The sequence below is a fragment of the Tamandua tetradactyla genome, chromosome 19, assembly GCF_023851605.1.
Source record: "Tamandua tetradactyla isolate mTamTet1 chromosome 19, mTamTet1.pri, whole genome shotgun sequence".
Taxonomy (NCBI): domain Eukaryota; kingdom Metazoa; phylum Chordata; class Mammalia; order Pilosa; family Myrmecophagidae; genus Tamandua; species Tamandua tetradactyla.
In genome coordinates, this window is record NC_135345.1 from 7,626,676 (window position 1) to 7,653,207 (window position 26,532).

At 39.8% G+C, this 26,532-nt stretch overlaps 1 protein-coding gene and 1 long non-coding RNA gene across 5 annotated transcripts in view; one reads left to right on the plus strand and one right to left on the minus strand.

Annotated features, from left to right (window-relative positions):
* LOC143663458 (uncharacterized) lies at positions 1-26,180 on the plus strand. Its single transcript, XR_013165914.1, has 3 exons — positions 1-90; positions 2,119-2,326; positions 25,931-26,180. It is a non-coding gene; the product is annotated as an uncharacterized LOC143663458 (long non-coding RNA).
* The window catches only part of STK32B (serine/threonine kinase 32B), a 474,254-nt gene that overhangs the window by 160,431 nt on the left and 287,291 nt on the right, over positions 1-26,532 (minus strand). The window lies entirely within an intron of this gene.

Sequence of the window (26,532 nt, forward strand, 5' to 3'; positions counted from 1 at the left end):
CATGATCGCACAGTCACACTGTAAGAACTATATAGTGATACAGTCGTCTTCAAGAATCAAGACTACTGGAACACAGCTCAACAGTTTCAGGTACTTCCCTCCAGCCACTCCAATACATCATAAACTAAAAAAGGGATATCTATGTAATGTGTAAGAGTAACCTCCAGGATAACCTCCTGACTCTATTTGAAATCTCTCAGCCACTGAGACTTTATTTAGTCTCATTTCTCTCTTCCCCTTTTGGTCAAGAAGGCTTTCTCATTCTGATGATGCTGAGTCCTGGCTCATCCCCAGGAGTCAGGTCCCATATTGCCAGGGAGATTTAAACCCCTGGGAGTCATGTCCCACACAGGGAGTAGGGCAGTGAGTTCATCTGCCAAGTTGGCTTAGAAGAGAGGCCACATCTGGGCAAGAGAACAGGCTTTTCAGGGGTGAGTTTTAGGCTTAATAATAAGTAGGCTTAGCCCTTCCTTTGCAGGAATAGGCTTCATAGGGGCAAGCCTCCAAGACTGAAGGATCAGACTATTGAATTGTCTCCACTGCAAGAATATCAAGAATTCCCCAGATGGGGAAGTTGAATATTTCCTCCTTTCTCTCCAGTCCACCAAGGGGACTTCACAAATACATTTTTATTCTCTGCCCAAATTACTCTGGGATATGTCAGGGCATCACAATAACCTATAGAAACCAACAAGATCTTATGCCTTGTTCAAGATTCCATGTAATTATGGTGTTCAATTAAACTGACCATACAAGCATACAAGTTAAATCAGATGATGTGCTACCAAAACTATAAATTTTCTTGCTTTTTTGATAACATTAATACAATGGTACGCATACCTAAAATGTGTTGCTTAGTTTATCATGATTTAAAATTTATAGGATGGTGTTTCTTACATGGCAATGTTCCCCCTAACAATACAGGCACTTTACAAGCCTCAGAACTTTGAGTTATACAAACTCATGTATGAAATTTTATTTTCTTCTCAGAGCCCAATGGAGACCCCCTTGTGGTCTCTGGTGCTGATGCACAGATTTTTTTTTTCCTGGTGGACTCTCTCAAAGAAGGCACAGCCCTTGAGAGGTTTCCCATTTACATGGAGGTCTCCTTTCGTCCTTCCTGCCTCATATGGACCCAAGGTCTCACCCCCTACCCACATGTGGGTGCTGAATGGATAGTCCCCACATAAGCCCCAGCACCCCTAGCTGCCCCTCTGGGCACTGCAGCATCAGCTCATGTACAGTTCTCTGCTTTTCAGTATCCTTCACTCCAGGCACATGAAGTGTTTCCTTCTGTTCAAGCTCATTTTGCACTTAAAATAATTTTGGTGAATATGCACTGCCCTGCATGTCTAGATGTTTTTACTGGGACACTTTTCATGTTGTATGTTAGTCCATCACCTGCTCGAAGTCATTGTTAACAGTAGCTTCTTTTCTCCCCACTCACCCACCCTTTGGGCCTTTCTTTGACCACCTGCCTCAACTTGTCACTGATCAGCAGTGACAGGTACTACCAAGCATGGCTTTTTGATCAATCATTTCCACTCAGGGCATCCTAAGGATGGCATGTTCGTGGCAGGATGCCCATCAAGCACTAGAAACAGACCCTAGATAACTCACTCATTTACTCATTGAACAAGTGATGAATGATCCCTGCTGAGTGGCCAGAAAGGTTTAGGGTGGCCAGAAGTATTCTTATAGGTGGCCAGAGAAATGTTTCAAATTCCCAGATAAAAAGGTTGTTAAAAACCTAGATCTTTGAATATACTCAGTTCAAAAACAAAATAAAATGTGAAGGCTCTTAAATAATTTGGCAATTTAAAAAGTTGTTATATCAGTGTGCTGCAGAGAGATAAACTCCGAGGTACAACTCTTTCTATCACTTCTGCTTTTTTTTTGAGTGAGTAAAACACATTCTATTAATTTTTATATCACAGGAGTGTAGGCAGCTGTGGGGGGTTGAAACCAAGTGTACCCCAGAAAATTATGTTCTTAAAGCTAATCCATTCCTGCAGGTGTGGGCCACTGTAAGTTGGATCTTTTGATAAGGTTACTTTTACAAGGAAGTCCAGGCCCAAGTTGGGCTCTAATCCTCTTACTGGGGTCTTTTATAAACAGGATAAATATGGAGAGAGTGAAAACCATGGAAGCAAGAAGCTGAAAGCAAAAACACCAGGAAGAGAAAGGAGAGACCAGCAGACTCTGCTATGTGTCTTGCCATGTGTCAGAGGAGCCCAGGGTCGCCAGTATCTGGTCTTCAGGAGGAAAGCATCACCTCGATGATGCCTGGACTTGGATATTTTCATGTCTTCAAAGCTGGAAGCTAGTAAGTTAACAAACTCCCACAGTTTAGGCCAACACATTTCATGGTATCTTCTTTGAACATCTTAGCAAACCAAAATGACAGGTGCAGAGAGATTTTATCCACATGTTACAAAAAGAGATAATGCCTCTGTGAGGGCATTCAAAAGCAAATGAAGAATCAGACTCCTCAACTCCTCGACTTCTGTTTTAGGTGACCCACTGGAATGCCACAAAAATTACTACTGGATGATTTTTTTAAAACATTTTTTATGGTGAAATATAACATATATGCAAAAAAGTGATAAATTTCAAAGTACATTTATCAAGTAGTTTTAGGACAAATTTCAAAGTACGGTATGGGTTACTATTCCACCATTTCAGGTGTTCCCTTCTAGCTGCTCCAAGACACTGAAAATAAATGTCAATTTAATTATTCAGTAATCATACTCATTTGTTAGATCCTACCTTCTCTGACACAATTCTTTCTTCTCCTTTGATCCTTCTTCCAATCTTTATGGATATTTGGGCTATGTTCATTCTAACTTCATGTGGAAGGGGGGTGTTGTGTTATGGGGTAAGGGGATGCAACTGGATCTTGGAGAGACTGGAAACTCTGAGTTTCAGGGCTTATCTGGCCTAGGAACCATCTAGAGATTTAGGTTTCTGAAAAACGAACTTAGTGAGTGAAACTTTTATAAACTCGTAGAGTCCTGGATATTCTTTAGGGTTTATTGGAATACTGTTGGTTGGAGCTTGGCATGCCATGGCAATTAGTGATGTCTAGTTGAAGCTTGCATTAGAGTAACCTCCAGAAATGCCTCTCTACTCTATTTGAAATTTCCTAGCCACCGATACCTTATTTTGTCATAATTCTTTTCACCCTTTTGGTCGGGTAGGCATTGTTGATCCCATGGTGCCAGGGTCAGCCTCATTCCTGAGAGAAATGTCCCATGTAGGGGGTGGGATAATGATAATTTACTTGCAGAGTTGGGCTTGGAGAGATAGAAGCCACATCTGAGCAACAAAAGTAGTTCCCTGGAAGTAACTCTTACGCATTATTATAGGTAGGCTTAGTTTCTCCATTACAGATATAAGTTTTATAAGACCAAGACTCAAGATCAAAGGCTTGGCCTATTAACTTGGGAACTGCTAATGTTTGAGAATGTATCAGGGATTTCCCAGGTGCATAAGTTTAATAGTTCCATAATTTACTCCAATCCCTCCAGGGACTTTGCCAGTGCTTTTTAATTATCTGCCAAACATACTCTGGAATGTATCTGGGTATTACATTAGGCTATACAGAACTGCAACACTTCATTCCCAATTCTGGGCTCCACATGTTTACTGTTTAACTGAACTGACCAGACAGATTAAGTTAGATTGAGTGCTATAGAGAATGTAGGTTTTGGACAAAATAAAACTCTCTTCCTTTGATCTCATACAGTCAGTGAAGTTCTAAAATAGAGACAATATAATCTTTCATTCTGTATTCTGATTTACCTTAGTCCCAACCAGATCAGCTTTGTTCTAATCTCTATTTTGGCTTCTTTAATAGTTGTTGTATCTAGCAATGCTGACTACTGGAGCTGCAGAATTCCAGCTCTGAGTCTTATGTGTCACATAGGTACCCAAGTTCCAGGAAAATAGCTGGTTATACACATATAGCAAAGCATCTCAGAATTTAGAAATGACACTCAAAGCTCAAGAATAAATGTTACTATTGTAAGACCTTACAATCTAGGCCCCAGTTTTCTACTAAGTATTTTCTGAAAGAGACCATACAATACTTGTCCTTTTGTTTCTGGCTTATTTTGCTCAACATAATGTCCTCATGTTTCATTCACTTGTTACATGCCTCCTGACTTCATTCCTTTCCGTAGCCACACAATATTCCATCATATGTATACACCACAGCTCACCCTTCTGCTTCTCAGTCAATGGGCTGTTCAGCAACTTCCATTCATTGGGTATCATGCATAATGTCACCATAAACATCATTGTGAAAATGTATATTGGAGTCCCTGCTTTCAGTTCTTTTGAGTATATTCTCAGTGATGAGATTGCCTAATCATATGGTATTTTGATTTGCTAATGCTGCTGGAATGCAATATACCAGAAATTGAGCAGGTTTAAAATGGAATTTACTACATCACAAGCTTACAGTTCTAAGGCCAGAAAAATGTCCAAACTAAGGCATCCAGGAAAAATACACTTGACCCAATATATCCTTGACTCAATAGATGCCAGTGTCTGTCACCTTGAAAGGCATATTGCTGGGGCTGGTGTCTTCTGGTCCTTGCCCTTGTTTCATTGCTTTTAGCTTCTGATTCCAGTGGTTTCCACTCTAAGCATCAGTGGACCTTCACTCAGATCCTCTGGGACACAGCTCTAGGTTTGACTCGTTAGCATCTCATAGGAAGGCACATGGCAATGTCTGTTGGGCTCTGCCCATGTTTATGCATCTGTTCTCTTTGTTGGCACTCTGGGTATCTTCAAACATCCATGTCTCTGTCAGTTCTGAAGCAACTGTTCTCTAAGCATCTGAGGTTTCTCTGAAGTGCTTCTCCTTTTAAAGGACTCTAGTAAACTAATCAAGACCCACCTTGAATGGGGGGGGGGGGTCACATCTCCATCTAATCAACACAACTGGGTGTGTCACGTCTCCATGGAAGTAATCTAATCAAAAGGTCACACCCACAACTGGGCATGTCATAGCTCCCTAGAAACAATCCAATCAAAGTTTCCCACCCTAAACAATAGGTCTGCACCCAAAAGATTGTATCAATATTGAAACATGGCCTTTCTGGGGTACATAGTACTTTCAAACTAGCACATATGACAACCCTATATTTAGCTTTTTGTGGATCCACTACATTATCCTTTGGTGGCTGGCCCATTCTCTTACCCTACAACTTTGATTGGGTATACTTCTCTCTCCACATTTTCTCCAGCACTTGAATTTTCTGCTTATTAATTTATTTTGAATCTGCAGATTTTGTTGAGATATATTCATATACCATATATTCTAGCTAAAATAAATAATCAGTGTCTCACAGTGTCCTCATTTAGTTGTGCAATCATCATCACTTTCAATTTTAGGCCATTTCCATTGCTCCAAAGAGAAAAATACTAGATAGACATACCCACACCAAAGAGAAAATCTCAAACTCCTCTTAACTCTTATTCCCCCCAATTATTTACCTCTAGTATTGTGGTACTAGTGATGTATTCCTGTTACTGTAGGCCATGATGTGCAACAAGTAGTTTTTCACATATACTCTTCTATTATTAACCCTTTGTACAAGTATCATGTATTTGAAGTAGTTCAGGCAAGAAATTATTTATATCTGTAGTGCTAATCAGTGAGGTACATGGCTCTAAACAATCCTTTTCAGTAATATTCACCTTCAATATGACACTATTACTCATAAACCCACTAATGAGCTAGCATCACCCCTGTCCATTCTCATACTTTTAAGTTCAATCTCATTAACTAGTTTGTACATATTAGTTAACAATTCCCCTTACTTTAGCTCCTGTCTATATGTAGGTCCCCAATATTCTACATTTTAAGATCGAGTTTACATTTTCTAAGGGGTTCATATTAGTGAAATCATACAATATCTATCCTTCTGTGTCTGGCTTATTTCCCTCAACATGCGTCCTCAAGATTTATCCATGTTGGGACCTCATTTATTCTAACCGCTGCATAATAGTCTGTCATATGTATACACCATATTTTGTTTATCCAATCCTCTGTTGATGGACACTTGGGTTGTTTTCTTTTGGCAATCGTGAATAATGCTTCTATGAATATTGGTGTGCAAATGTTTGTTCGTGACACTGCTTTCAGCTCTTCTATTGGAATTCTGACCACTGTAGCTTTATAATAAGCTTTAATATTCAGGAAGTGTAAGTACTCCCACTTCATTCTTTTTTAGTATGTTTTTGGCTATGTGGGGCCTCTTTTCCTTCCAAATACCTTTGATAACTAGCTTTTCCAAGTCTTCAAAGTAGGTTATTGGAATTTTGATTGGCATTGCATTGAATCTGTTGATCAATTTAGGTAGAATTGACAACTTAACGATGTTTGTCCTTCCTATCCATAAACATGGAATGTCTTTTTCACCTATTTAGGTCTTTCCTGATTTCTTTTAGCAATGTTTTGTAGTTTTCTATGTACAGGTATTACATCCCTGGTTAAGTTTATTCCGAGATACTTGATTATTTTAGTTGCTATTGTGGATGGATTTTTTTTCTTAATTGTCTTCTCAGTGAGGTCATTACTTGTGTATAGAACTATGGTGGATTTTTGTTCATTAATCTTTTATCCCACCACCTTATTAAGTTTGTTTATTAGCTCAAGTAGCTTTGTCATAGATTTCTCAGGATTTTCCAAGTACAGGAACATGTCATCTGCAAATAATGAACATTTTGCTACTTCCTTTCCAATTTGGTTGCATTTTATTTCTTAGTCTTGCCTGATAGCTCTAGCTAGACATTCTAGCACAATGTTAAATGAAAGTGCAATCAATGGACATCCTTGTCTCATTCCCGATCTCAGGGGAGAGGCTTTCAGTCTTTCATATTGGTGTGATGCTGGCTGTGGGTTTTATATGTGGCCTTTATCATATTGAGTAAGTTTCCTTCTGTTCCTACCTTTTAAGAGTTTTTATGAGAAAAGGATGTTGAATTTTGTTGAATGACTTTTCAGCATCAATTCAGAAAATCATATTATTTTTCCATTTTGACTTGTTAATATGTTGTGCTACATTGATTGATTTTCTTGTGTTGAACCACCCTTATATCCCTGGAATAAACCCACTTGATCATTGTGTATAATTCTTTTAATGTGACATTGAATTCGATTTGCAAGTACTTTGTTGAGAATTTTCGCATCTATATTCATTAGGGAGATTGGCCTGTAGTTTTCCTTGCTACTGTCTGATTTTAATATTCTATACTTCTAAGGTAATTTCAAAAGAATAAATTGGCTGGATAAAAAAATTCCAGATGTCCTTCTTTTTCTTGAAATGACCTGTTCTGTACTAGTTCTTCCACTGCTGTTTCCTGAAAGCAATTAAATAAGATCTGCTCTTGCACGAATAATGATACAAATGAAGGAGGCACTTAGAAGTCAGTGCTGGAATGGGTACAGACTCCCTGAGCTGTGCTCCTAAAACACAATCTTCCTGAAACTCAAAATGAAATCTTTGCTGTACTCCATTGTGAATGGAATCATATCCTCCATAAAGGCATGTTCAAGTGGGTGTGAACACATTTGTAAATAGGACCTTTGAAGGTATTATTATTAGTTAAGGTAGGGACTCATTTGTGGATAGGATCTTCAAAGATCCCATTAAGCTGAGGCCAAATTGAATCAGAGTGGGCCTCAATCCACATGACCTGATCTCTGAAGAAATTCTGATGTCAACAGTCAGAAAAAGCCAGGAGAGGAGCAGACTACCATGTGACAGAGGTTGCGATGCCAGCCTGGAACCCCAAGGATATGTTAGGCCAGCACCAGAGCACTACAGACTTGGGGAGAAAGCACAGCCTGCCAAGACTTTGATGCTGGACTTTTAGCTTACAAAAATGTGAGCCAATAAACTGCTGCTCTTTAAGCCAACCCATTGTATGGTACTTGTCATAGTAACCCTGGCAAACTAAGACATACTCTCTCTTTAAAAAAAATTTGTTGGCTCTCAAAGGACCCGGGTTTATTACAAGGTTTTGAGGTTGGAGAGAACAAACTCAGTGAAATAGAAATTCATCTGGGTGACTCTAGGCCCATTCCAAAATCTGGCATTTATATTCAGTTGGAACTAGTCCAAATGAATGGCAATTATACAAGTATTTATAGAGTGTCCTCTATTTGAGTCCATTGATGAGGATTGGTAAGTCCTGCAGGTTCCTATTACTGTGAGGCAATTTGGTGCCGTGGAAAAGAACAGAGCCTGAGCATCTGGACAGAGCAGAGCAGGAGACCATTGTCCATCTGCCAGCTACATCCTCTGGCATAGCCAAAGATAGCTCATGCCTCTGAGCTGCACTTCCCTTCTTTGTCATATGATTATTTAAAAAATAATAACATACCACAGGGTTGTTACAAAAAGCAGACAAGAAAATGTATGTGGGTGCAGTTTGTGAACATGAATTATTATTAAAAAGGTCACAATTATTACCCCATTATAATAATAAATTAGGGAAGTTCTGAGAAGATGGCGGAATAAGATTGGTCGAGTTCACCCCTGCTCCAAGGAAGAGCTAGAGATGGGGCGGAGGGTGACTGAGACACAATTCCAGGGTGTAAGTGATCTGGGAGAGTCTTTTGCACCACACAGGGAGGCCCTAGTTACAAAAGCTGAGGAACTGAGAAGCAGAGAACCAGAGACTGGCTGGTTGCTGCACAGAGCCTAACCTGGAAGCCCGAACCCTCAGGAGTCCACGGACTGGGTAATGGGGACTAAGAAAAGAGACAAGCCACTTTCCTTGAATGCACTACTCTCACCAGTGCAGCCCCATAACCTGGGACTCACCCCATACCCCATGCACCGGAAACCTGTCACCCGCCCCCACCCCCTGCCCCAAGTGGCCCGGCCCCACAAACCCCATGTGGGCATACCCCATCCACACCACCACTGCAAGCGTGTGCAAGCCTGCCACAACCCAACCGACCTCTCTGGTGCAAGCACAGTCTCACCCTGCCCCTCCTGAAGCTATCAGCCTCTCCCTGCCCCCTGTAGGTGGTCGCCAGCATATAAAGGCTGTAGGTGCTTACCTCCATACCCAGGCTATACCCACCCTCCGCCCATACAGTTGCACAGCCCCCCACCTCGAGCCATGTTCATATACATCAATTTATGTCCTCCCAGATCTGTGCATGTCCCCCAGCTCTGGACAAGTGCTGACATGCACAGCTGGGACACATCCACACCCAGCCCATGTAGGCTCAGTGCCTATCCACTGTCCTGAGCTCTGCACATGCACACAAAGGGCCCTGTGCCCCAGACCAGTATACACCAGGGCCCTGGCCCCCAGCCACGTGCATCCACACAGTCACATCCTCCCTACCACTGGGTGTTCCTGCTCACAGGCACCAGCATAGCATCCCCAACCTGTGCCTATACCTGCACTGGAAAGCATTACTGTACTGTTGTTCAAAGCCCCATGCCCTGCATCCTGCTCTACGTCCATCCTGCAAATACAAAGCTTTAGACTACTGAAAGAAATCAACTTTCAAAGTAAACCAATTAAGATATTTACATTACACAAAGACAACAGAAGATCACTAAGCATATGATGCATACAGATACAGCCCTGCCTAATGACCAAATTAAAACACTAGAGGAAACACAGACATTGGAGCAACTAATCAGAGATGTTCATAACTCTACTTAATAGAATAAATGGGATGTCTAATGACATAAAGGAGATCAAGAAGACACTAGAAGAGCATAAAAAGGAATTTGAAAGGATAAACATAAAAATAGCAGATATCAGAGAGATTAAAGATACTGTAGAAAAACAAACAAACAGAAACATACTAGATACACACAGCAGCAGATCTGAAGAGGCAGAAGAAAGAAAAAGCAAACTAGAAGGGCAGGACAACTGATTTTGAACACAAAACAGCAAATGGCAAAAAAGATGGAAAAATTTGAATTGTATCTCAGGGAAATGATGGCCTAAACAAAGCACTCAAATATAAGAATCATTGGTGCCCTGGATGGAGAAGAGAAGAGTAAAGGGCTGAGAAGATTAGTTGAAGATATAACTGGGTAAAATGTCCCAACGCTTATAAAGGACATAAATAAGCAAATCAAAGAAGGCCAAAAAGAATAAATCCAAATAGGCCTTCCCCAATACACATACAAATCAGTCTGTCAAATGTTGAAGAAAAGCAGAAAATCCTGAAAGTGGCGAGAGAAAAACAATCTACTGAGTTTTTTATATATAAGACTGAGTTCAGACTACCGAATTGGCACTATGGAGGCAAGAAGGCAGTGGTATGATATATTTAAGACCCTGAAAGAGAAAGCCTTCCAGCCAAGAATTTTTTACCCAGCAAAACTGTCCTTCAAAACTGAGGGAGGAATTAAAATTTTCACAAACAAATCCTGAAAGAATTTGTCAACAAGAGACTGGTCCTACAAGAAATACTAAAGGGAATTCTTCCAGTTGAAAAAAAAGACAGGAGAGGGAGGTTTGGAAGAGGGCACATAATTGAAGAGTATATAGATCTAACAAATAAAATCCAAAAGATAAGATGGTTGATTCAAGAAACGCCTTTTCAGTAATAACTTTGAATGTTGATGGACTAAACTTACCAATTAAAAGATAGAGATTGGCAGAATGGATTAAGAAATATAATCCAGCTTTCAAGAGACTCATGTTAGACACAAGGATACAAATAGATTGAAAGTGAAAGGATGGAAAAATATTTCCCACACAAGTTGCAACCAAAGGAAGCAGGAGTAGTTATACTAATATCAGACAAAATAGACTTAAAATGTAAAGACATCATAAGAGACAAAGAAGGATAGCATATACTAATTAAAGGGTCAATTTACCAAGAAGATATAATGATCATAAATGTTTATGTTCCCAATCAAGGAGCTCCAAAGTATGAGACAGACATTGGCAAAACTGAAGGGAGTGATAGATGTTTCAACAATAATCGTAGGAAACTTCAATACACCACTCTCCTCTATAGATAGAACAACCAGACAGAAAATCAGCAAGGAAATAGAGAAGCTAAACAACTTGATAAACAAATTAGACTTAACAGATATATAGAGGTCATTATACCCCCAAACACCAGGATATACATTCTTCTCTAGGCCCATGGAACATTCTCCAAGATAGATCATATGCTTGGGCACAAAAGAGGTCTTTATAAATTGAAATTATTCAAAGCACTTTCTCTGGTTACAATGAAATGAAACTGGAAATCAATAACCACCAAAGAATGAGAACTTTCAGTAATATATAGAGATTAAATAACACACTCTTAAACAACCAGTAGGCCAAAGAAGAAATTGCTAGAGAAATCAGTAGCTACCTGGAGATGAATGAAAATGAGAATACAACATATCAGAACTTATGGGATGCAGCAAAGGCTGTGTTGAGAGGGAAATTTATTACCCTAAATTCCTATATTAAGAAACCAGAAAGGGCAAAAATTGAGGCCTTAACTGCTCACCTGGAGGAACTAGAGAAAGAACAGCAAACTAACCCCAAAGCAAATAGATTAAGAGAAATAATGAAGATTAAGGCAGAGTTAAATGAATGGGGGAATAAAAGAACAATAGAAAGGATCAATAAAACCAAAAGTTGGTTCATGGAAAAAAATCAATAAAATCGATGGGCCACTAGCAAGACTGACAAAGAAAAAGAGACAGAGGATGCAAATTAAAAAAAAAATCATAAGTGAGAAGGGGTGCATTACCACAGACACTGAAGAAATAAAAGAAATCATAAGAGGATACTATGAACAACTATATACCAACAAATATGGCAACTTTGATGAAATGGACAAATTCCTGGAGAAACACAAACAAGCTACACTGGGTCAGGAAGAAATAGAAGATCTCAACAAACCAATCACAAGCAAAGAGATTCAATCAGTCATCAAAACTCTTCCTACAAAGAAAAGCCCAGAGACAAATGGTTTCACAGGGGAATTTTATTAAACGTTCCAAAAAGAACTAACACCAACTCTGCTCAAACTTTTCCAAAAAACTGAGGAAAAAGGAACACTACCTAACTCATTTTATGCAGCTAATATCATTTTAATGCCAAAACAGTGTAAAGATGCTATAAGAAAAGAAAACTACAGGCCAATCTCCCTAATGAACACAGATGCCAAAATTCTCTATGAGAATTCACATACTAGCAAATCGAGTCCAACAACACATTAAAATAATTATACACCTCGGCCAAGTGGGGTTTATACCAGGAATGCAAGGATGGTTCAACACAAGAAAATCAACTGATGTAACGGTATATTAACAAATTGAAAGGGAAGACTCGCATGATCACCTTGATTAATGCTCAAAAAACATTCAACAAAATTCAACATCCTTTTCTGATAAAAGTACTTCAGAAGATAGGAATCAAAGGTAACTTCCTCAATATGATAAAGGGCATATATGAAATACAGATAGCCAGCATTATACTCAATGGAGAGAGACTGAAATCTTGCTTCCTAAGATCAGGCATGAGACAAGGATGCCCTCTGTCACCACTATTATTCAACATTGTACTATAAGATCTAACTAGAGCAATCAGGCAGGACAAAGAAATAAAACATATCCAAATTGGAAAGGAAGAAGTAAAACTTTCATTATTTGCTAATGACATGATACTATGTTTTGAAAATCCTGAGGAATCTACAACAAAGTTACTTGAGTAATAAACAAATTCAGCAAGATGGTAGGATATAAAATTAATGTGCAAAAATCAGTAACATTTCTACACGCAAGCAATGACATAACTGAGGAGTCAGTTAAGGGAAAAATTCCATTCAAAATAGCAACAAAAATAATCAAGTACCTAGGAATGAACTTAACTAGGCATGTAAAGAACTTGTATACAGAAAACTACATAACATTGCTAAAAGAAATCAAAGGAGATCTAAATAGATGGAAAGACATTCCTTGTTCATGGATAGGAAGGTTAAATATAGTTAAGATATCAATTCTTCCCAAATTGATCTACTGATTCAATGCAGTACCAATCAAAATTCCAACAACCTACTTTGAAGATTTTGAAAAACTAGTTACCAAATTCATCTAGAAGAGAACCAAATAGGGACCCTGAATAGCTAAAATCATACCAAAAAAAAAAAGAACCAAGTGAGAGGATTTAAACTTCCTGATATTAAAACTTATTATAAAGCCACATTGGTCAAAACAGCATAGTACTGGAACAAAGATATAAGTATCGACCAATGGAATCAATCAAGACTGCAGAAACAGACCACCAAATCGATGGTCAAGTGATTTTTGACAAGGCTCCTGAACCCACTGAACTGGGACAAAATAGTCTTTTCAATAAATGGGCATGGGAGAACTGGACATCAATAACCAAAAGAATGAAAGAGGACATTTACCTTACACCCTATACAAAAATTAACTCAAAGTGGATCAAACACCTAAATGTAAGAACTAGCACCATAAAGCTTCTAGAAGAAAATGTAGGGAAACATCTTTAAGACCTAGTAATAGGAGGTAGCTTCCTAAACTTTACACCCAAAGCACAAGCAACAAAAGAAAAAATAGATAAATGGAACTCCTCAAAATCAAATGCTTCTGCACCCCAAAAGACTTTGTCAAAAAGGTGAAGAGGACTTCCAGAGAAGATGGCGGATTAGTAAGATGCGCGGGTCTTAGTTCCTCCTCCAGAACAGCTAATAGAGAAGTAGAAACGATTCAGAACAGCTCCCGGAGCCACGACAGAGACCAAGAAGACAGCGTACTCCATTCTGGAACGGCTGACTGGCTGGGAGAACCTGCTCCGGTGAGAACGCTGAGGGGCGCGGGCTTCCCCGGGCCAGGGCGGCAGGCGACCGGAGTCCCTCCCTCCATCCTTCCCGGGCCGGCTGGGAGAATAGGACATGCGGTCTCCTCAAGCTGTGGCGGCTGGCACCCCCCCCACGCGCGGCCCCCTGGACCAGCTGGGAGAATTGGATTGGAGATCCCCAAGCCGCGGAGAACGGCGACCGGGGTCCCTTCCAAACACGTGGCTTCCCGGTCCGGCTGGGAACGGCGGATAGACACTTCCGCAAGCCGCGACGGCTGGAGCCGCCCTGCCACGCTTGGCGCCCCAGGTCGGCTGGAAAATTTGGACAGGCGTTCCCCCAAGCCGCGGAGGCCGGCAACCCTCCCCGGGCGCAGATCCCCGGGCCGGGTGGGAGATTGGGATTGGGACTCCCCCAAGCCGCTTCGGCTGGCGACCCCCCCCCTACAGCGAGAGTTTTCCAAAGTTAAAGGAGCCACAGCATCTTTTACTGGTGGGACCCGCAGATAGATGAGCGCCATGAGCACCACCTACTGGGAAGGATAAGAAAAACAGAGCCCAGAGATTTCACAGAAAAATCTTTGAACCTGCGGGGTCTTACACCCAGGGAAATCTGATTAAATGCCCAGATGCCAGCAGAAGATAACGGATCACGCTCAGAAAAATGAAAATATGGCCCAGTCAAAGGAACAAACCAATAGTTCAAATGAGATACAGGAGCTGAGACAACTAATGCTGAATATATGAACAGAAATGGAAAAACTCTTCAAAAACCAAATTGATAAATTGAGGGAGGACATGAAGAAGACATGGGCTGAACAAAAAGAAGAAATAGAAAAACTGAAAAAACAAATCATAGAACTTATGGGAGTGAAGGACAAAGTAGAAAAGCTGGAAAAAACAATGGATACCTACAATGGTAGATTTAAAGAGACAGAAGCTAGAATTAGTGAATTGGAGGATGGAACATCTGAATTCCAAAAAGAAACAGAAACTATAGGGAAAAGAATGGAAAAATTTGAACAGGGGATCAGGGAACAGAATGACAATATGAAGCGCACAAATATACGTGTTGTGGGTGTCCCAGAAGGAGAACAGAAGGGAAAAGGAGGAGAAAAACTAATGGAAGAAATTATCACTGAAAATTTCCCAACTCTTATGAAAGACCTAAAATTACAGATCCAAGAAGTGCAGCGCACCCCAAAGAGATTAGACCCAAATAGGCATTCTCCAAGACACTTACTAGTTAGAATGTCAGAGGTCAAACAGAAAGAGAGGATCTTGAAAGCAGCAAGAGAAAAACAATCTGTCACATACAAGGGAAACCCAATAAGACTTTGTGTAGATTTCTCAGCAGAAACCATGGAAGCTAGAAGAGAGTGGGATGATATATTTAAATTACTAAAAGAGAAAAACTGCCAACCAAGACTCCTATATTCAGCAAAATTGTCCTTCAAAAATGAGGGAGAAATTAAAACATTCTCAGACAAAAAGGCAGTGAGAGAATTTGTGACCAACAGACCAGCTCTGCAAGAAATACTAAAGGGAGCACTAGAGTCAGATACGAAAAGACAGAAGAGAGAGGTATGGAGAAGAGTGTAGAAAGAAGGAAAATCAGATAAGATATATATAATACAAAAGGCAAAATGGTAGAGGAAAATATTATCCAAACAGTAATAACACTAAATGTTAATGGACTGAACTCCCCAATCAAAAGACATAGACTGGCAGAATGGATTAAAAAACAGGATCCTTCTAATGCTGTCTACAGGAAACACATCTTAGACCCAAAGATAAACATAGGTTGAAAGTGAAAGGTTGGGAAAAGATATTTCATGCAAATAACAACCAGAAAAGAGCAGGAGTAGCTATACTAATATCCAACAAATTAGACTTCAAATGTAAAACAGTTAAAAGAGACAAAGAAGGACACTATCTACTAATAAAAGGAACAATTAAACAAGAAGACATAACAATCATAAATATTTATGCACCGAACCGGAATGTCCCAAAATACGTGAGGAATACACTGCAAACACTGAAAAGGGAAATAGACACATATACCATAATAGTTGGAGACTTCAATTCACCACTCTCATCAATGGACAGAACATCTAGACAGAGGATCAATAAAGAAATAGAGAATCTGAATATTACTATAAATGAGCTAGACTTAACAGACATTTATAGGACATTACATCCCACAACAGCAGGATACACCTTTTTCTCAAGTGCTCATGGATCATTCTCAAAGATAGACCATATGCTGGGTCACAAAGCAAGTCTTAACAAATTTAAAAAGATTGAAATCATACACAACACTTTCTCGGATCATAAAGGAATGAAGTTGGAAATCAATAATAGATGGGGTGCCAGAAAATTCACAAACACGGGGAGACTCAACAACACACTCTTAAACAATGAGTGGGTCAAAGAAGAAATTGCAAGAGAAATTAGTAAATACCTCAAGGTGAATGAAAACGAAAACACAACATATCAAAACCTATGGGATGCAGCAAAGGCAGTGCTAAGAGGGAAATTTATTGCCCTAAATGCCTATATCAGAAAAGAAGAAAAGGCAAAAATGCAGGAATTAACTGTCCACTTGGAAGAACTGAAGAAAGAACAGCAAACTAATCCCAAAGCAAGCAAAAGGAAAGAAATAACAAAGATTAGAGCAGAAATAAATGAAATTGAAAACATGAAAACAATAGAGAAAATCAATAAGACCAGAAGTTGGTTCTATGAGAAAATCAATAAGATTGATGGGCCCTTAGCAAGTTGACAAAAAGAAGAAGAGAGAGGATGCAAATAAATAAGATCAGAAATGGAAGAGGAGACATAACCACTGACCTCACAGAAATAAAGGAGGTAATAACAGGATACTATGAACAACTTTACGCTAATAAATACAACAATTTAGATGAAATGGATGGGTTCCTGGAAAGACATGAACAACCAACTTTGACTCAAGAAGAAATAGATGACCTCAACAAACCAATCACAAGTAAAAAAATTGAATTAGTCATTCAAAAGCTTCCCAAAAAGAAAAGTCCAGGACCAGACGGCTTCACATGTGAATTTTATCAAACATTCCAGAAAGAATTAGTACTAACTCTCCTCAAACTCTTCAAAAAAATCGAAGTGGAGGGAAAGCTACCTAATTCATTCTACGAAGCCAACATCACCCTCATACCAAAAGCAGGCAAAGATATTACAAAAAAAGAAAACTACAGGTCAATCTCTCTAATGAATATAGATGCAAAAATCCCCCCAAAAATTCTAGCAAATCGAATCCAACAACACATTTAAAAAATTATACATCATGACCAAGTAGGATTCATCCCAGGTATGCAAGGATGGTTCAACATAAGAAAATCAATTAATGTAATACACCATATCAACAAATCAAAGCAGAAAAATCACATGATCATCTCAATTGATGCAGAAAAGGCATTTGACAAGATTCAACATCCTTTCCTGTTGAAAACACTTCAAAAAATAGGAATATAAGGGAACTTCCTTAAAATGATAGAGGGAATATATGAAAAACCCACAGCTAATATCCTCAATGGGGAAAAATTGAAAACTTTCCCCCTAAGATCAGGAACAAGACAAGGATGTCCATTATCACCACTATTATTCAACATCGTGTTGGAGGTTTTAGCCAGAGCAATTAGACAAGAAAAAGAAATACAAGGCATCAAAATTGGAAAAGAAGAAGTAAAACTATCACTGTTTGCAGACGATATGATACTATACGTCGAAAACCCGGAAAAATCCACAACAAAACTACTAGAGCTAATAAATGAGTACTGCAAAGTAGCAGGTTACAAGATCAACATTCAAAAATCTGTAGCATTTCTATACACTAGTAATGAACAAGCTGAGGGGGAAATCAAGAAATGAATCCTATTTACAATTGCAACTAAAAGAATAAAATACCTAGGAATAAATTTAACTAAAGAGACAAAAAACCTATACAAAGAAAACTACAAAAAACTGTTAAAAGAAATCACAGAAGACCTAAATAGATGGAAGGGTATACCGTGTTCATGGATTGGAAGACTAAATATAGTTAAGATGTCAATCCTACCTAAATTGATTTACAGATTCAACGCAATACCAATCAAAATCCCAACAACTTATTTTTCAGAAATAGAAAAACGAATAAGCAAATTTATCTGGAAGGGCAGGGTGCCTCGAATTGCTATAAGTATCTTGAGGAAAAAAAAACGAAGCTGGAGGTCTCATGCTGCCGGACTTTAAGGCATATTATGAAGCTACAGTGGTCAAAACAGCATGGTATTGGCATAAAGATAGATATATCGACCAATGAAATCGAATAGAGTGCTCAGATATAGACTCTCTCATCTATGGACATTTGATCTTTGATAAGGCAGTCAAGCCAACTCACCTGGGACAGAACAGTCTGTTCAATAAATGGTGCCTAGAGAACTGGATATCCATATGCAAAAGAATGAAAGGGGACCCATATCTCACACCCTATACAAAAGTTAACTCAAAATGGATCAAAGATCTAAACATTAGGTCTAAGACCATAAAACAATTAGAGGAAAATGTAGGGAGATATCTTATGAAACTTACAATTGGAGGCGGTTTTATGGACCTTAAACCTAAAGCAAGAGCACTGAAGAAAGAAATAAATAAATGGGAGCTCCTCAAAATTAAACACTTTTGTGCATCAAAGAACTTCATCAAGAAAGTAGAAAGACAGCCTACACAATGGGAGACAATATTTGGAAACGACATATCAGATAAAGGTCTAGTATCCAGAATTTATAAAGAGATTGTCCAACTCAACAACAAAAAGACAGCCAACTCAATTACAAAATGGGAAAAAGACTTGAACAGACACCTCTCAGAAGAGGAAATACAAATGGCCAAAAGGCACATGAAGAGATGCTCAATGTCCCTGGCCATTAGAGAAATGCAAATCAAAACCACAATGAGATATCATCTCACACCCACCAGAATGGCCATTATCAACAAAACTGAAAATGACAAGTGCTGGAGAGGACGTGGAGAAAGAGGCACACTTATCCACTGTTGGTGGGAATGTCAAATGGTGCAACCACTGTGGAAGGCAGTTTGGCGGTTCCTCAAAAAGCTGAATATAGAATTGCCATACAACCCAGCAATACCATTGCTAGGTATCTACTCAAAGGACTTAAGGGCAAAGACACAAACGGATATTTGCACACCAATGTTTATAGCAGCATTATTTACAATTGCAAAGAGATGGAAACAGCCAAAATGTCCAAGAACAGATGAGTGGCTAAAGAAACTGTGGTATATACATACGATGGAATATGATGCAGCTTTAAGACAGAATAAATTTATGAAGCATGTAATAACATGGATGGACCTAGAGAACATTATGCTGAGTGAGACTAGCCAAAAACTAAAGGACAAATACTGTATGGTCCCACTGATGTGAACCAACATTCGAGAATAAACTTGGAATATGTCATTGGTAATAGAGACCAACAGGACTTAGAAACAGGGTAAGATAATGGGTAATTGGAGCTGAAGGGATACAGACTGTGCAACAGGACTCGATACAAAAACTCAAAAATGGACAGCACAATAATACCTAATTGTAAAGTAATCATGTTAAAACACTGAATGAAGCTGCATCTGAGCTATAGTTTTTTTTTTTGTTTGTCTGTTTGTTTGTGTATTTTTTTACTATTATTATTATTTTTATTTTTTTCTCTATATTAACATTCTATATCTTTTTCTGTTGTTTTGCTATTTCTTTTCCTAAATCGATGCAAATGTACTAAGAAATGATGATCATGCATCTATGTCACGATGTTAAGAATTACTGATTGCATATGTAGAATGGAATGATTTCTAAATGTTGTGTTAATTTCTTTTTTTTCTTTTATTAATAAAAAAAAGGTGAAGAGACAGCCAACTCAATGCAAGAAAATATTTGGAAATTACACATTGGACAAAGGTTGATATCCTGTATATATAAAGAAATCACACAAGTCACCAACAAAAGAACAAACAACCCAATTGTAAAATGGGCTAAAAATATGAATAGGCATTTTTCTGAAGAGCAAACGCTGTTGGCTAAAAAGCACATGAAGAGATGCTCATTTTCATAGCTATAAGGGAAATGCAGATCAAGACTACAATGAGGAGGTGGCAAAAAGCGATCTTTCCCCCATTTGCCAAACGCTCACAAGCTTATACACCACTTTCAGTTCCAACAGCTCACCCCACGGGACAAAGTTCAGTGCTGTCTCAACCCCAAAGAAAAAGCCATGTTGAAGGGCCTGAGTCATATGGCTTTGGAGGGAGTGTGGCATATGAAGTTTGTATTTTACAGGGACGACCTGAGTTTTTACAGGCTGGAGGAGTCCGAGCTCTCCTCCCTATTTCACATGAAAATCCTTCCCCAGGATATCCTTGACAAGAGATGTTACACCTTCTTTCACCTCAGCTTCCAGGAGTTCTGTGCTGCCTTGTACTATGTCCTAGAGGGAATGGAAGAAGACTGTGATCCATACCACCTATCCATTGGGAATGCAAAGAGCCTGATGGACCTTAAAAGAATTGGCTTTAATCCCCACTTGCTTCAGATGAAGCGATTCTTGTTTGGCCTCATGAACAAGAAATCCATGAGGAAATTGGAGGTGCTGCTCGGGTGCCATGTCCCACTGGTGATCAGGCAGGAGCATCTGCAATGGGTCTCTCTGTTAGGTAGGCAGGCCAAGGCCACCTTGCCACTAGATGTCCTGGACTCCTTCCACTGCCTTTATGAGACTCAAGATGAAGAGTTTGTTCGCTTGGCATTGGAACCTTTCCAGGAAGTGTGGCTTCCAATCAACCAGCAGATGGACTTGCTTGTGTCTTCTTTCGGTCTCCAGTATTGTCAGCATTTGCAGAAAATTCGACTGAGTGTCAAAGAGATCTTCTCGAAGGATGAGATCACTGAGACCCAGCACATGAACCCCAACGGGTCACAGGGGAAGACCCTCATCACCAAGTGGTGGCAGAAGTTCTGCTTCGTGCTCAGCACCCTGGTAAACCTGAGACTCCTGGACCTGAGCTGCAGCATCCTGAATGAATGGGCCATGAAGACCCTCTGCACCAAGCTGAGGCTTCCAGTCTGCAAAATAAAGACCCTCATCCTTAAAGATGCACAGATAACCCTCGGCCTCCAACATCTCTGGACCACCCTAATTACCAACCGTAATCTAAAATACCTCAACCTGGAAAGCACCCACCTGAAAGACACAGACATAGAGGCTGCGTGCACGGCCCTAAAACACCGCAACTGCTTGCTGGAGGCTTTGAGGTTGAATTCCTGTGGACTAACACAAAGCAGTTGTCTGATGATCGCCAAAGCCCTTATTATGTGCACCAGCCTAAAATCCCTCAGCCTGACAGGAAATAACGTGACAGACAAGGGGCTACGGCCTCTCTGTGAGGCTCTGAAGTACCCAACTTGCAACCTGCAGAAGCTGGCGTTGGGGCACTGTGGTCTCAAAGAATCCAGCTGCCAGAATTTGGCCATTGTCTTCATCATCAACCAGAACCTGACTCGCCTCTACCTGGCCGGCAACAACCTGGGGAATGATGGCATGAACGCCTTGTGTCGATTTCTAAAACATCCCAGCTGTTATCTCCAGAGGCTGATACTTAATCAGTGCAACCTGCAAGCAGCTAGCGGCGGTTTTCTTGCATTTGCACTTATAAGCAACAGGAGTCTTACGCACCTGAGCCTTAGCCAGAACACCCTGCAAGACGACGGGGCAAAGTTTCTGTGTGAGGTCATGAGGGAACCATACTGTCGCCTCCAGGACCTAGAGCTGGTGAGCTGCTGCCTCAGCTCCGCTTGCTGCGAGAGTCTGTCCTCAGTGATCGGGAGAAGCAACTACCTGAGGAGCCTGGACCTGGCGTCCAACGAGCTGGGTGACAAGGGTGCCATCCGGCTGTGCGAGGGCTTGAAACAAGAGAGCACCTCCCTGAGGAGACTCGGGCTGGAGGCGTGTGGACTGACCTCTGACAGCTGCGAGGCACTGTCCTCTGCCCTCTGCTGCAACCGGAGCCTCAGCAGCTTAAACCTGAATCAGAACAACTTCGGCACTACTGGGACCACCAAGCTGTGCGTGGCCTTCGGAAGCCCCACGTCTAATCTAAAAACTGTAGGGATGTGGAAAGTGCTATTTACCACCCAACAAAAACGTCTGCTGGAAGAGGTGAAGAGGACCAAGCCCAGCTTCATCATTGATGAAAACTGGTATGCTCTGGATGAAGATGACCGGTATTGGTGGCAAAACTAAAGACATGACCACTCTCCTGCCCACGCCAGCTCTGTCAGAGGAACTTCGAAGCTATTTTCTCCTGGCCAGCTGTGCCCAAGAGTTCCTCATTACAGATAGAATGTGACTTCTGAATCTCAAAACTTTCAATGGTAGTGGTTCTTCCGTGCCCGGTACAGTTCAGTTACTGCATCTGCCTGTACTTAGGCTTGTGACCCTGCAGTCAGAGCCTCTGTATCTGTGAAATGTCTGTCTTTCCATGGAGAATTTAGAGAGAGTAAAATAAATACTGAGAGCATTTTGAAAAAAAAAAATTAAAAAAAAAAAGACTACAATGAGATACCATTTCACACCTGTAAGAATGACTGCTATTAAACAAACAGGAAACCACAAATGTTGGGGAGGAAGTGAGAAATTGGGACACTTATGCACTGTTGGTGGGAATTTATAATGGTACAGCCACTATGGAAGCCAGTTTGGCAGTTCCTTAGGAAACTAAATAGCAAGTTGCCCTATGACCCAGCAATAGCACTATTTGGTATATACCCAGAAGAGCTGAAAGCAGTGACACAAGCAGATACTTGCACACCAATGTTCATTGCAGCATTATTCACAATCAGTAAAAGATGGAAAGAATCCAAATACTCATCAAGAGATGAGTGAATTAACAAAATGTGGTATATACATATAATGGAATATTATGCAGTAGTAAGAAGAAATGATGTCCTAAAGTACATGACAAGATGGATGAGCCTTGAGAGTCTAATCCTGAGTGAAATAAGCCAGAAAAAAAAGGATAGATAATGCATGACTTCAGTTTTGTGAACATGGTAAAGGTAAAATCAGGGGCTTATAATACAGAATATAGGGGACTTAGAGATACATAGAAGCTAGAGATGGGTGAACAGTTAGCTAATGACGTTGAACTCAAATGTAAGGGAATAGATAGAGTAAACGTGGTTGTACTAGTGGGTCTATAAGTAATATTACCATATTGAAGGTGTACATGATTGAAAAGGTTTGTATAGACCTATGTGTTCCACTGATTACACTAGAAATTAATAAGTTCTTGCAAGAATTACTTCAAAGGTCTGACTTGTGTACAAAGAGTGTTTAAGGTTTAGGATACAGGGGGAAAACTCCTATTGCATGCTATAGGCTATGTTTAACAGGAAAACATCAACACTACCACAGCAACAGCAGGGGTAAATAATGGGGGGAGGGACAAGAGTTAAGGGGAGGTTTAGATTTCCTACTTGGTGAGGGTGGGTTTATTGGTTATCTTTCTCTTGGGAACAATGAAATGATCTAAAATTGAGAGTCTTGATGGACTATGGGCTTAGTACATTATACATGATGCCTAATGAATGCAGGTAGCTGAAGGATGCACTGACTGAGAAGTAGATTGGTGAATGATGGTTTACACATATGACTGAATATTGTGATGCTACAAAATGGAATGAAGTCATGAGGCATGCAACGATGTGAATGAACCTGTGGGACATTTGGTGAGGCAAAATAAGCCAGAAATGAAAGAACACTTATGGTATGGTCTCCTTTAGAAAATGTTTATAAGAAAACAGGGGCTTAGATTGTAAGCTTTCATAGCAGACACATTTACTTATTTCTAGATTTTGAGAGGCTGTTTTATATATCTATAACCTAGTATTTAGAGATAAGAATGAAGCTGATCAGGTCGAGATTAAGGTAATTCTGAACACAGGGGTAAAGACGACATCATCTATATTTTAGAACTGCATATACTCTTCGAGACCAAAGGAGCAAAGGTTTATTTTGTCCAGGACCTACATTTTCTGTAGCTCATAATCTAACTCAACCTATCTGCAAAGCTCAGTTGAACAACTGAAACACAGGGAACCCAGAATAAGAATGAGGGCCTTTAATCCTATATAACTTAATGTAAAGCCTGGATATACCCTAGAATATATTAAGCAGATAATCAAAACGTATTGGCAAAGTCCCTTGAAGGACAGGAGAAAAAAATATGGAACTATTAAACTTTACTATCAGGGAATCTCCTGATACTGTGTCAAACATTCGGCACACCCAAATCAATGGGCCAAGCCCTTGATCTTGAGTCTTACTCTTATGAAGCTTATGTAGGTACTAGAGAAGCTTAGCCTACCTATAGGCATGCCTAAGAGTTACTTCTGGAGGACCTCTGTTGCCCAGATGTTGCCTCAGTCTCTCTAAGCTCAGCTCTGTAAGTGAAATCATTGCAACCCTCCCTACATAGGACATGATGTCCAGGGGCGAAAGTCTCCCTGGTGGTATGGGAGACAACTCCCAGGGATGAATCCGGCTCCAGCATCGTGCTATCTACAATTCCATCCTGACCAAAAAGGGGGGGGAAGAAGTGTAACTAATAAAGTATCAGTGGCTGAGAGAGTTCAAATAGAGTTGAGAGGCTACTCTGGAGGTCACTCTTATGCAAGCTTCAGATAGACATTGCTGCCTATTATAATTTGCCAAACCCCAACTAAAACCATTCCAGCCAGTCCTAAAAAACATAAAGGGCAATATATAAGATTCTACAAGAGTTCCTTGCACTAGGGTAACTTTCCATAAACCTACAACCTCCAGATGGGTCCCTGGACTAGATAAGTCCTGAAACCTAGAGGGCCCAGCCCTTCAAAACATCAGACAGTTCCATTTTCCTATCCCACATTACATACAGCCCCTTCTAACATGAAAAAGTTAGAGCGGACATAGCCCAAATACCCCTAAAGTGTGGGACAGAAAGATCAATGGTGATGGTGGAGTTATACAGAGAACGTAGGGTTTAACAAATGAACATGATTGCTGCATCACCAAGTTGATATTTCTTTTAGTTTCCAGTATCTTAGATCAGCTAGAAGTAAAAACCTAAAATCGTAGAATTGTAACCTGTGCCAAACTCTGAAATCTGTTCTACAACTAACTGTGGTGGTGTGCTTTGAAATTTATTGCTTTTTTTGTATATATTTTTTTTCACAAAAAAGAAGAAGAAATAGTCAATTGTGATGATAAAAAATATTTATGCCTTCTAATCTACATTCTGGAGCAGCTAGAAGGAAATATCTGAGATGGCGGTATGGTAGCCCATGACAAACTCTGGGATCTGTCCTGAACTACTTTGAAAACTATTGCATTTTTTTTCTTTGCTTTGTAAATATGTTATATTATACAATAAAAAAAAGCTTCTACAAAGGTGAGAATGACAGAACTGAAAACATAACATCCACACAAAAGCAGGTACACGAATGTTCATGGCAATATTATTCATAATACTGAGATGTGGAAATGACCCAAAATCCATCATCTGATAAATAGGAAATAAAACACAGTATCTTCATACAACTGATTTATTATTTCCAGTAAAAAGAGATGAAGTATTGATAACATGCTACAACATGGATGAACCTTGAAAATGTTATGCTAAGTGAATGAAGCCAATCAGAAATGACTACATATTATATGATTCCATTTCAAGGAAATGCCAGAATAGGAAAATCTAGAAAGATAGAAAATAGATAAGTGGTTATTTAGGGGGTTCAGGAGGGGGTAAGGGGGAGCTGTTAATGGGTATAGGGTTTCCTTTTGAGTGATAAATATGGTCTAAAATTGTGGTGATGATTGTCCAAGTCTGTGAATATACTAAAAACCACTGAATTGCACACTTTTAATAGGTGAATTGCATAGTATGTGAATTATATCTCAATAAAGCTGTTATAAAAAATAAGTGAGAGAAAAAAGACTCTGCCTCTGTTTTAACTCCTTTCATTTTCTTCTTTGCAAAGAAGCTGCTACATAAGGGATGACAACTCTTTCCTTGGGATGAGTGACCAAAGACCTAGCACTTTCTCATTTCCTTCAAGATTTGACAAGAGGCACTTGAAAACTTCAAGTTCTCTATACACAGATTGCAGCCTTGGTAAAGAGTCTGGAATGGAACTTTTGCATAACAAGGGAGGCATTCTGAGAGAAGATCCCTAACTTGGAACCCTGCAAAGTAGGATGGAGATCTTTAAAAAGTCTGCATTTTCTTAAAAGGCATCCAAACTTTATAAGAATGATTAACATTCTTTTAAAATATTGATCAATTATGTTCTCACTTTGTTCTTTCAAGAAAAGAGATGCTTTAGAGCCTTTGTAACAGATGATGGACATGTACACTTGGGGAACCTAGAAAGGCTGGGGTGATTGAAACGCAACTGCTAGAACTCGTTAATGAGAGGATCCTTGGCTTCTCTGTTGGGGGAGTTGCCTTCTCCAGCCCACTCTGCACCTCATTCCACAGTTACCTGGGCTCTAGCCTTATTCACCGTGAGACACCCATATGTAGGATTCAGCCCACATGGTGCCCTTCCAGAACTCCAACCAAAGAATTCCTAGTCAGCCT